This window comes from Lutra lutra, chromosome 9, assembly GCF_902655055.1.
Source record: "Lutra lutra chromosome 9, mLutLut1.2, whole genome shotgun sequence".
NCBI classification, from domain to species: Eukaryota; Metazoa; Chordata; class Mammalia; order Carnivora; family Mustelidae; genus Lutra; species Lutra lutra.
In genome coordinates, this window is record NC_062286.1 from 2,424,343 (window position 1) to 2,431,560 (window position 7,218).

Below are 7,218 nucleotides of genomic sequence, written 5' to 3' on the forward strand. Positions count from 1 at the left end.
TTCAAACGGAGCCGGATATTGGACTAGAATTCAAAACTTAGTGTCAAATCAATAGTTTGTCTCTATTATGTAATGATCGGTGTGGAGGCTGCTGGTGCTGGGCAGCAAGGCTAAGGGCGGGGTTGTGGGGAGATGCTGGCATTTGTCCCTACAAACCAACAGAGCCACGTCTCGGGCTCCCAGCCTGTCTGCCTCCCTGGCGGCCTCTGGCTTGCTTGGCACCACCAGACCGGCCACAGAAAGTGCAGTGCTTTTCCTTCTTTTTGTCAAGTGCTTGCGCGGTGAGCAGAGAACTCAGCCGGCCCTGCTCGGTCTTCAGGCCAGTGGAAGCCGCAAGACTCACTGTTGTCTGGAGGCACCAGGTTTGGGGCCGTTGGTCATACAGTGGCAGACCCCACAAAAGCCGTCCCCCGGGCCTCTCCACCTTCCCGGCTCCTGCCTCTGTGTCTCCATTCCTGGGTCAACCACCCCTCTGCCTTGGTGCCCCGCACTCTGTGAGTCATGGAACTCCATGTCCTTTGCAACATTTCCTGGTTTTCTCCCTGCTTCGGCACCCCTCCCGCTGCCGCACCCCTCCCACTGCCACACCAGCCCTCCTTCTTCTCAACCACATTTACTTTACTTACAGAGCATCCTGGCTAATTTTCCATTTCCGGGGTTTCCTTTCATCCTAGGTCTCCCTACCACCCAGCAAGTCTTTCTAGAGCTGTTGGAAAAAATTGTACCTGTAAAGAAAACTTACAGAATTTTACATTTATTTTAGAAATTCCAGAATGATTGGACATTACAGATTTGCTTATATGTTCATTATTTTCAAAAGACAATCTTAACAAGTTCTTAATAAAATGAAATGGGTCCAACAGATCATGTTTATTTATTTTTCTTAAAGCCTATACGAAGCTTCATAATTAATGGGGACATTTTAGATCCATCCAGTTAAAGTCAGAAATAACATAAGGATGACCATTGTCAACCACTGTGTCTACTAAATTTTAAGGAAAAGGAAAAAGAAAGAATGGTAAAAATCAGAGATGGAGAGATTACGATGACTTTGCAGGTGATAAGACTGCTACAGACTAATCCAAAATAATTGTAACAAAGATCCCATTCACAATTTCAACAATATTTCTAGAGCTCTGGTAATAAACCCACTAAATATGTGTAAAATCTTTACAGGGAAAATTATGAAGCAGTACTGAATATTTGAATAAATGGAGATCCATCTCACTTTCATGCTAGAAAACCCTTTATCTTAAATATATGAATACTTCCTAAATCAGTCTTCTAATTTCATTAAATTCCAGTCAAAATCTAACGTGGGTTTTTCACAGATCTGCATTAACTTATCCTGAAATTCATATGGAAGAGCAGAAGACCAGGGGTAGCTAGAAAAGACCAAAGAATTACAAGGTTGTAGAATTTGCCCTTCCAAATATCATGATTTATTACAAATCCATAGGAATTAAGGAAGAATTATAGTGTTACAGAAAGAGATGCGTAAAGCAGTGAGCAGAATGAGAGCTCAGAATCAGACTGTATTGGCTTCCCGAGACTGTTGTGACAAAACACCACAGACTAGGAGCCTGAACCAAGAAATGCATTCTCTCCTCATCCTGGTGTCCAGAGGTCCACAACAGAGGTGTGTGTAGGGTCGTGCTTTTTCTCAAGCCTCCTTGGATTGGGTTCCACCCTAATCCAGTTATGATTTCATCTGAATGTGATGATACTCATGAGGACCCTATTTCCAAACAAGTCATACGCACAGCTTCTGGGGATTAGGACTGGAACCTATTTTGGGGAGGAACATGACTCAGCCTACAACAGAGACAAACACATACACGGAATATTGACACTACAAAGGTCGCCATATTCAGTAAAATAAATGCTGCTGGGAAAGTTGGCTGTTGATGTGCCTCAGGAAAGTGAAGATCCGTTCGTTACCTGGAAAATAAGTCCTTGTAAATATCAAGTAGAATGACTCGGGGCATCTGCGGTCATCCATTAGTGGCTTGGTTCTGAGGGTATCATCCACGTTTCCGGAACTCGGGTTTTCCTACGTTTCAGATGAGGACCAGAGCACCGGTACCGCTGAGTTACTGGGAGAACGATGTCTGATGCAGCAGAGAAGCAGTGTGTGTGGTGCTTACGGCCGCCAAGGCCCGCAACCCTGATGAGTTTTCCGTCCTGCTCTTTCAGTGTCCGTGTTTCCAGCTGCCAAGGTGATCCTGGCCAGAGACCACAACTTACAGAGTGGTTTTTGTTCACACAGGTAGATTTTAAAAACTTTTCTTTTCTTTTTTTTTTTTTTTTAAAGATTTTATTTATTTATTTGACAGAGAGAGATCACAAGTAGGCAGAGAGGCAGGCAAAGAGAAAGGGGGAAGCAGGCTCCTTGCTGAGCAGAGAGCCTGAAATCATGACCTGAGCCAAAGGCAGAGGGTTAACCCACTGAGCCACCCAGGCGCCCCTAAAATCTTCTCTTATTAAGAAAAGTTTCCTGTGTTGTATGAGAGGACAGAAGGTGAGCCATCCCCCTGACAGGGCTGGAAGAGGCTGTTGGGCATGACGGCACTCACAGGGGCGAGGCATTGTCGCCTACCTGGGGGCCCCTGAGATCACCTTTTGTTTGTGCGACAGTGTGTGGGGACAGATGGGAGCTTAGCTGGCGGTGGGCTCTAGCCGACTGTGCAGAGAAACGATATTGCTCCGTCCTACCGCAGAAACTAATGTAACAGTGTGTGTCAACCACACCTCCAAAACAGTCTCCTTCCCATTTGTGTGTCAGTTGGGCTAATCCCAGACTTATAGGGACTTCGCTTCCTGAAGGTCTCAGGACTCCCGTCATGCGCAGTTACCACCAAGCTTCGACCTGCAACATTTTAAGAGTCCGTCCTCCTAGACTTTGTTGTGCCTGTATCTGCATTTTAGTATTGGAAAATTTGCCTGCCGTATTCCTTTTTGCCTTCAAATGAGAACTAACCACCCGATAAATTAAACCATACACTGCAGAAACCAAACCAACCAAACCGAACAAAAAACCCAAAAAAGATCATTCCTAATATAGAAGAGAATATTGCGTTCAAACTGGCAGAGCTGGATTTATGGTTCCAGACGATAAATTTGGGTCAATTTTGACTTTCTAGACCTAGTTGGATGACTCTCCATTACCAGCTGTCTCTTGTAAAAGCTTCAGATAAATGTTTATTGATGAATATGTTTGAGTTATGTTAGCATGCAAATCCCTTTCCATATAGTTTGTAAAAGTTCTGTATCAGAGATAAAGCCAAGAAAAAATATTTTTTTTTCCTATCTTAAAGTAGGAAAATGAACTATTACCTTGGAATGGCTTTTACTTAGAGATAAATAATATACATTTTTCCCCTTTAGCTGGAATTTATAAATAAAGTTAGTAATTACCACATACGGAATTCTGGTTTAGTTATCACAGGATTGTGTTCAGTTTATGTTGCTAGATAAGATAATAGTAAAAGAGTGTAATTGGTTTCCAAAAAAAAAAAAAAAAAAAAAAAGAGAGAGAGAGAGAGAAAGATCTTTACTGCATTCTTTATTGCAATTAGGTATTTTAAAAAGCCTATAAAGCCACGAGGCTATATGAAATTGTTTGTTCCTTGCAGATGTATGATGTGCTTGTGGATAATTTCTGACTTTGACTGGCGCAGAACCACACATAATGACCATCAATCCCAACGCCTTGGGACTGGGTTTTCATTACACTGGTCTTTGCATGAGTTTTTTTTCACCAGGAAATAAGTGCCCTCTAGCATGATTGTAACTGACTACTTTTCAGACTTTATTAGTCTTTTCTTTTATAAAACTAGGTCCAAAAATGTAGCTCTAAGCAGCTCTCAATGCTAACTACGTCTAGCTTGACTGAAATGCTGAGCTCATAGTCAAAACCTATGTGGAAATAAAATTTTAGAAGCCCCTGTTGCAGACCTTGCCAGATAGTGTCTTTGGTCATAAGCAGACACCATATAAAGCATTAACTAATATTTAACATGCTTCATATGGTGTCTGTAAATCTTTATGCAATGCTTTTTGAAATTATCCATCTAAAAATTATTTTAAGGCTATTTCTACTTTTCCACCTTCTCTCATGCATTTATAGAAAAGTTACTACTGTCATCCCTAGACCAGGAGATTAATTCATCTTATTTCATTTTCATCCGAGCTCTGTAAGATAGGGGTATTATCATTGCTGCCATGGTCATTGTTGTTGGTATCTTGTGTTTTACAAGTGAGAAAACTAAAGATTGAAAGGAGTTAAATAATGGGTTTGGGATCCCCAAAATAGTGAGTGTTGAGTGAACGGAGTGTAAGACAAATGAAAAAACCTCTTGGAAAAAATGTGTGGGGTTTTCTTAATGATTCAGAAAATGTGATTTATTAAAACAGTGAAAGAAAAAAAAAGAAAGAAAGAGAAAGAAGGAGAAAAGAAAAAGAAAAGAAAGAAAGAAAGAGAGAGGGAGGGAAGGAGGAAAGGAAGAGAGGGAGAATATTTGGAAGCTGTTGATTGGTAAGGGTAATGCTACAAGATCAAATCCTGTCATCCTATCTGGTTACAAAGTTGTGGCCTGATCAGGAATTCTGATTTGAGAGAGCCATCATTTTCGTTTCCTCCCTTCCTAAATGGCATAACAGATGCAGTACTTACTGCCTTATTTTTCTCAAATTGGAACATTTTCATTTTCTTTTCCTTCTTTTCTCTTTTGGTTTGTTCACTTGTCACAGAGAAATTTCACTGAAATACTATAATTTTCCTAATAGTCAGTGATGATTACCTTAGAGCACCAGAGACCACGGAGAGTATCAGGCTGAGCAGTCTGGGTGGGGGTTGGGGGGCTCACCTTGACTCCTCTCAGCAGCCTGTCTTCTCAGAGACACATACTGATGGGGAACCTTCCAGATTGTACCATTTTCTAGGCTGCCCTCCCACCCTCCGTCTCTCCTTTCCTCTCACTCTCTCCCCCACTTCCTTCTCCCCCGACCTTTTCCTCCCTACCTTTCTCCTTCTTCCCCTCACCTCTCCCTCCCTCCTTTTCTCCCTCCCTCCCTCTCTTTCTGTCTCTCTCCCTCTCTCTCTTCCCTCTGTCTCCCTCCCCTCTCTCTACCTCTCCCTCTCTCCTCCCTTTCTTTCTCTCCTTCTGCCACCACCACCCCCCTGCTCATTTTATAACTGCACATTGAGAAACAAGTTTCCACAGTGAAAAGAAATACAGGCTTTGGAGTCAGAATATGCAGGATCTGCCAAAGGCATTCAGTCTTGGGCAAAGCACTTCCCATTTTGAACTTTTGTCTCCCATATGTTATGTAGAAAGGAGATAATACCATGTACTGTCAATTTTCTAATAGAAACTATATGATACAGCATAGGCACAGACCTGTTCAGTGTTTGGGGTGTAAACTAGACACTAAATGCTACTTCCATTTCTTTCTCAATATAATTTTATTACTTGTCTCTGACAAAGCATTTTGTTGGACATATACACACCAGTTTTAAAATATGAGCCCATAAGCACAGTCTGAAGCATAAGTGTGAATGACTTTCAATGAAATTAAAAATTAAATTAAATAAAAATGCTTGTTATTTTTAAGGTGCCGTATTTGGCGCGACAGAGAATGAGGTCGAGTGAAGCCTGGTCTCTATTTCTAAGGTATTACCTTCTACTTGAATCTTAAGGAGAAAAGTTAAAAAATTACTAGGTGAGTTGGTAGGTTGGATCTTACAGTAATGATGGGTAATCTAGATTGTAAATAGTGGCTTAAATTATTAAAGCAATGATCAGAGACGTAAGGCTTCTGTAGAAGGAAGTACTGTGGTTCTCAGGGGCATTAGGGACCTTCATAAGATACCAAATAGGACAAAGAAAAATTGATGAATTATTTAAAGATGAAACAAGATAAATATAGACATCCCTAAATTTAATTATGGACTGGAATCTGGCAGCAAATTTTAAAGTGTATTCTTTTCAGAATGTCCCACTTAAAGGGTTATTGCTAGTGTTCCTAGTGTTTGGAGCCTTTGTGGTTTTTCTGTGTTTATCACTATCAGACCTCTTACTGTTGCAATAATTTTATGTAGTCACCTCCCATCATTATATAAAATCTTTTCTTCACAGGAAGAGATTTTTCCTTTTGGGATCTTGAATGCTGTTCTCTTCATAGAATCGACATTAATAATGTCAGGACCCTTCAAGAGCACAGTAGGACTCACGAAATGTACAACATGTGGTGGTCATTAAAAAGAAAAAAAATGGAATCCAAGACTAAACCTGAGAAAGAATTAGTGTTAGAGCGTAATTAATTGCCAGCCAAGATTAGGTGTGCTAGAAAGAATATCGACAACAAAAATTTTGAAAAGCTGCAGACAACCAGAGAAGTAGAGGACTGGGAAACTTCATACCTATTTCTCATCATTAACTTAGAAGTGTAGAAACACATCTTTTATAATTGACATGACAAGAGAAATAATTTATTAACATGTAGAAGAGATTCCGAGCTTCCAGAGAAGGGACGGTTAACTACAGCAGTAATCAAGCTGGAGTCATACGACTTTCCATTTTTTACTGAGCGGATCAGTTGCTTTCTTAAATGATTTCCTGTATCATTTGGAGGAGGAAATAATTTTCCTGACTTTAAGCCCGAACCACTTTTGCGATAGCATTCTTGTTTTAAGCTTATGATCCACTCCTTAAATAGATGGTTCTTTTTTAAGCCACTGTTCTAAGGTGTCAGTATGGGGCAAGCAAAGCTGTGGTAAGCTGATTTACACATGCTGCAAACATCATTTTAGCACCTGGGTGTTTGCTGGTAAAAAGGGCTCTCTCCCTCTGAAGATTATTATAATAACCTTAGCTATAAGCATAACTAGTGAATATTCTCAACGTATTTTCCTTGAAGTTCTCCACCATCAGCAGATTATCTCTGGATCCTGTCCTGCCTCCCCATGCAAGCAAAAAATACTTAAAGGTAGCACCAGACAGGAAGAGCTTCCTTAAGTGGCAAATGATTAAAATACCATAATCATCTCTGAGTGTTTTTGTTACTTGAAGGTATTTTTTCTGTGCATGACCACAGCTTTATGAAATATTGGTGAGAGTTTATAATAACTCCATTGCTCAGATGCCTGACAGGCAAGACAGAAAGAGGTCTACGTGTCTCCAGATATTTAATTCATGATTGTAACTCTTGTTGAGA

The 7,218-nt window shown here is 40.6% G+C and overlaps 1 non-coding gene across 1 annotated transcript; it reads left to right on the forward strand.

The window, feature by feature from the left end:
• The first annotated feature begins 2,499 nt into the window (after positions 1-2,499).
• LOC125110198 (U6atac minor spliceosomal RNA) lies at positions 2,500-2,627 on the forward strand. Its single transcript, XR_007130520.1, has one exon. It is a non-coding gene; the product is annotated as a U6atac minor spliceosomal RNA (small nuclear RNA).
• The last annotated feature ends 4,591 nt before the right edge of the window (positions 2,628-7,218 follow it).